This window comes from Bidens hawaiensis, unplaced genomic scaffold (assembly GCF_021521415.1).
Source record: "Bidens hawaiensis isolate Kalapana, Puna unplaced genomic scaffold, B.hawaiensis_p1.1 tig00006950_1, whole genome shotgun sequence".
Taxonomy (NCBI): Eukaryota; Viridiplantae; Streptophyta; class Magnoliopsida; order Asterales; family Asteraceae; genus Bidens; species Bidens hawaiensis.
The window spans coordinates 246,436-252,515 of record NW_027491476.1 but is presented as its reverse complement, the minus strand read 5'-3'; positions in this window follow the sequence as shown (position 1 = coordinate 252,515).

The following is a 6,080-nucleotide window of genomic DNA, read 5'->3' as shown; positions in this document are numbered from 1 at the left end:
TCCACACACAATCGAGAAGGTTGTAGTGTTGGCATCAAAAATGAACCCTAAGTATTGGATTGAGGTAAGCACTATTTTTACTTTTGGTAGGGACCGATGGGCCAATGATATGTTGACACATCGATCACACTGAAACTTGTTGAATTTTTATGTATAAAATTTGAAGTTTTTAAAGAGAATGAGTTGGGAGTACGGTTTTGTCATTGTTGATCCTTATTATGTGTCCCAGACCATTAATCCTTATCTAGTGTATGGGCTGGGACCGGCTTGTTTACAAACAATGTGATCCGAGGTGTCTTGGCTTGGCTTGATTTAGAAACCGTCCTATCTTGGCTCAGCTCGTTTATATATTAACAAACTGGAATGTTTAGCACTAGCTCAAGCTCAGCTCCACTCATAAGCCGTTGAGCTCATGTATTTAGTTTATATCTATTAAAATTTTGGAATATATATGTAGTAAACGAGCAAGCAGCTAACGACCAAGTTTACCTTGCTTGGCTCAACTCAATTAAAAACAAACTTCTTTCAAGCAAACCTTGGGTGGCGAGCCTTTTAAAAAGCCGTCTATAATATTATCTTGGAGGGACTGGGAGTCTGGGACCATAATGACTTGTTGTAAAGGGGCCACGGAGACAATGCTGTGATATCATGGGACGGAAGTACAGCATTTTGGAAGTAAGACTTCGTAATTGTAAGGATGGAGAGACTATCACTAGTTAGAACATCCAGTAGTTAGTGTTGGTGCAGGTGAATAGGTGCTCCTTTGTTGCACATATTACAACGTATGAGTGTTTCTTTCCAAGATGGAACATAAATAACTTTGAGACCGAGGTAAAAAACTATTGCGTCACACTAGCCTAGTCTGCCAATTTTTGGAATCCCGTTAATGAATCCAGGATTTCTTTTATTGTCAAAATGGGTTATTTAAAACATGACGTGTATTAAAAGATGGTATAACCCCGGACAATTAAGATTATAATGCTACTATTAAACACTTAAGGATGTCATATTTAGACTTAAGATATTGTGAGCTATCTTGTTGCTAACTATTAAGATGTAATAAATAAGAATTTCAAATGTAAAAATTATCTATACTATATTAATATATAGATAATAAGGATGTAATAATCAAGAATTTCATTGTATAAATTATCTATATACCACTTCCTCCCTCCCATTAAAAGTGTCATAGTTTGGAAAATATAAATTTCAAGATAGGTTGAATGAATATCTTTTTTACTTATCAAATGATAATAACACATTTGAAAATTGGATCCATCAATATTGTTTATTAATGCTAGTTGTGTGTGTTTAAGGGTAAACTTGGAAATTAACTAATAAATTTTAAAAGTGGATAATTGTAATTAGACAAATAGAAAAGGAAATGTAGCACTTTTAATATCAATATTGTTTGTTAATGCTAATTGTGTGTGTTTAAGGGTAATTGAAAATTAATTAATAAATTTTAAAAATGGATATTTGTAATCAGACAAGTAGAAAAGGAAATGTGAGCACTTTTAATTACACGGTGGGACGAAGGAAGTATATATTACAGATAATAAGGGTAAATTAAGACTTGATCTTAAAAGTATTATTAAAAGTTTTACAAATAATAACATAAAAACGGCATAGGGGGGCAAACTTCTTTTAAACAGAACTAGAAATTTTCCACACGCTTCGCGGCGTATGACAACTTAGAAATCAGGAATACAAACTGATCTTGACCCATTTCAGATACCGAACATAATTCGATGAAATCTTATCAATAGGCAATTCTATTCATTCTGTTACTAACAAGTCTATGGGTAATGTCAATAAAATCAAGTTGGACGAAAAAATGATGCCAACAACATTTCTTCCTACTTCATCACACCATACCCATATATATATTCATTTCAAGATTATATATAAAGCTATCAAATCGGTTTCACGACAATCCAAAATGCAAGCTCCCGGTAACCCCCATCGACCCAACATAAAGTCAATTGTTAACTTTGTCTCTTAATTCTTGAGATCATCTGAATTGGCAGAAGGTACCTAATGAGTTGAGAGGATGACCACAGTTGATGCTTTGGCTATCTTTACTTGGAGTACCGCTATCTGCAAAATTCCTAAATTCATATTGCATGTGCATAAAATAAAGAGTGGTAAGTTTTTGAACCATTGCATTTCATTTTTTATTACAAATAAAATACCTGCTGATATTCCAATACAAACTTGAGACTCTTCAGTTGTTGACCTTGAAACCAAGAACATAAAAAACTAACTTATAATAAGATGCATAAAGAAAATGTATGAAATACAGAACTTGTACACTTGCCTTGCCTATCAATACTGGTCAGTGATAACTTCTCTTCTCTTTTGCGGTTCATTGAGAACCTGCAAACTAATGCAATAACCGAGCTAACAAAAGGGGGAATCAAACAAAAATTCACCTAAATAAGAAGAGATTACGTACAATGTAGGCTTCGGAGATATGTTTAAATTTGGCTTTTTGCTTCTTTCCTCTTAGGGTTCTTATTTAGCGACCACTTCATCGCCAGCTTCCAGTACACTTTCTTGAAATAATCATCTTTAGTAACGCTTAATTTCCCATCTCATATGGGCTATTTCCCCAACTATGTTACAATTCATCTACAACATTCAAAACCCAGCATCTTAGTTTATCCGTTGATATGAAGGTTTCCAACCATCACTTTTCAAATTCAAATTGGAAAGTGAAAATTAGAAGCCGTGAATGAGGCGGGTGAGCTCATCTTCCTCCCATGTAGCTGTAAATGAGCTAGTTGTTCTACCAAATCGTAGTCACTTTTGAACGGTGGTTGTTACTTGTGAGAGGAAAGAAAAGTCTAGAAAATTGAAGGTAAGAGAGAAGAAGGGCACGTGTGAAAAGTTGAAGAACAGGTGTTACAAAAGCTATGTAGATACGTGTAGTAAACCATGCTTAGAAAGTGGTATGTCTAGCACAGTAGAAAATTATGAGTACAGAAACTTGATGATTATATATATATATATAATTCGTTCACATGATTTTTCAATTCTATAAAATATTTATAACTATTTATTTATACAAATAGAACATAGTCTATTGAGGGCCAGAGTCAATGTCAGTTTAGTAGATAAATCACTAAAAATCTATACTTTTATGAATTAAGGCGATTCTTAATTAGAAAATTTTGTTAATTCATATATATACAGCATATCCAAAAATTGGGTCTTAATTCGTAAACATGGGTGAGCTATGACCTTCGTTTTGAGACCAAACTCTATGTCAGGATTTCCAGCAAGACCCATTGTTAAAATAAAAATAGTATAAACGTTTTTAAAGTTTATAAATGTTTACATAAAAATTTTCAGAGGTACTGGTTGTAAGGCCCCGTTCCCGGTAAGCCTACTTTGGTGTTGGATTTACTCATAAACACAATTCTAAAATCAGAGTTAATTTAAACTTTCGCGGAAATAATTTAAAACTTCAACATCACATTACAAACATGCATTTTTGTCATAACATACAAATTGTCTTTTCATAACATAACATAAAATAGTCTTGACACTTCATCATAGATGCCAGTCTCTTTATCTCGTGCCATGTGTCCTTCCTCAAGCCAGCTGCCTCAACCTATCTGCCTGCGTGCATACTAAAAGTCACCTATGCTGAGTGAGTTCTAGTTAATCAATTTAACATACAATACATTCCTGCCCTTACTCATACGCGTCCGAAGATACGTATTCATACTTACTTTGCTATTACTTCTTTCACACATACTTTATATACATGCATACATACTTACATACTTTCTCTCATAAAACCCTATGGTATACCATAAGCTATTCTACATTAAACATCACAGATATTGTAAGGGTCTGGTCTCTACCATCACAGATATTATAAGGGCCTGGTCCCTAACATCACAGATATTGTAAGGGTCTGGTCCCTAACATCACAGATATTATAAGGGTCTGGTCCCTAACATCACAGATATTATAAGGGTCTGGTACCCTAACATCACAGATATTATAAGGGTCTGGTCCCTACTGCCTCGAATAACCATACATTTATCATACGTGTGTATTTTACCTGTCTCATGTATATAATAATAAATATATACATGCTCATTCATACTATCATTATATAGTAATAACATCCAATACATAGTCATACATGTATCATACACTTATCAATTAAGTAAATGTATTAACTATCACATAAGAGTATGCACACAGCCCCGAAAACATTCCAAAGAGAAATGGGGCTAGAACTCACCTGGAGTCGATTTCTCTCGCCGTTAATGGTAATTCCCTTCTTTAGTTGTGCACGGCTAACTGTACAATACAATACGCGTGTCAATTATCTATTACCACGACTACCTACATCTAAATTTATGAAACCCTCAACTAACGGGGGCCCGGGGGAAGCGCCCCTGGTAGCGGGGTCTAGGGGCGGCAGCCCCTAGCAGGGTCCAAGGGGCAGCGCCCCTGGCTAGGGTTGAGCTGCCAGGTCAGCTCAGAAAAATTTTATTTTCATTAACAGTCCTTTAACAAAAATGCATCAGAAAATGAATTTTATAAAATTTCGCATGGAAGAATTTCGCTTCGCATGGGACTGTTTCGTTTCGCATGAAACTGTTTTGCTTCGCATGGCTAAGCGAGGCGAAATGCCTGTTTTGCTTCTCATGGCTGAGCGAAGCGAAATGCCTGCCTTTCTTCGCTTTTACCATTTTTAAGCCATTTTACTTCGTGGCTCTTCCTCAGGAACTGATTTTTACTTTTTCCCAACTTTTGACACATTCTGACCCCATGCACCTGATCCTGAACCCATCTCTCAAAGTCCAAACACCACCTTTTTATCACAAAGTGCACCCGAGAGGTTATAACTTACCAAGTTTATATTTTTCTTACATTTCACAACCCGATCTATCATTATAACTGTTTGCATGCCGATTCTAATCACAAAACTTAACCATTTTAAAATAAAACCCACCTTTTGCTTGCTGGTTCGAGTTCAGATCTTGACAACTCGAGGATCTGGACGTGATTCTTGTTGCTTGACGATGTTAAACACGAGATTCTACCCTTCTTTGGCTTGGATTTTAAATCCGACTGCTAGAGAGAGTGTTTGTGTGTGTTTCTTGAATGTGTGTGTTTGTGTGTTTGGATGAGAAAAAGAAAGGAAAAGAAGAAGTGGTTGGGCATATATAAAGGGGGTTTCACGGGTCCCACCACCTATTCCCAAATCCTACTCCCAAACACTTAACACAAGACTAACTTAACGACACACAGTTAAATAACAAAACTTTCCGTCATTCATTATTTAACAAAAAGTTGGACGTTACATTGGTCACATAAAGAACCAACTTAGACTTTTGAAATTCATGATTTGGATATATTATGACCGAGAACTAAGCTTTGAAAGTCAAAGGTGTTTCTGCAAAATCCAATCCAAGGAAACACTTAATTGTTCCTTTGACGTTTTTAGTTTAATAAAAACAAAGCTGGATCATTAAGTTAATCTAACTTATAATAGTTTTAGGTTCACAAAGGATAGATTATGATTTATAATAATTAAAGAATGAAAGGAAGAAATATTAATCGAAAGCCGGAACTTCCTAAAAAGAAAACAACTTGTGAATCTTTGAAAGACAAGGATCATGACTTTGCAATCTTGGGGCTCTGTAATTTGTAGGTTTGAAGTGAATTTTGATAGTGCTAGAGGGTTCTATTTATAGAAATGTTTAGAGAATAGTTTATGATGAATTAGAGATAAAATTTGACTAAGTTTTGAATTTTCAAAATTTAGATAAGGTGAATCTTGGAACACAAGAATAATAAATTCTAAAAGATTCCTATTGATTTAAATTAAAAGATATAATTACAATACCTTTGGATAAAAATAATAATGTTGCATGTTATAAAATATTAATCTAGGCATTCCCGATTCATCGTGTCATGCTAACGATTAAGCATGCATGTGATGAAATAAACATAAAATCGTGTTTCCGCATATGCTTTCATAGCATCAAGGGAACAATCTTGGAAGTTACAGAACCACATTTTGCGGGATTGTGGGATTGATGGGTTGG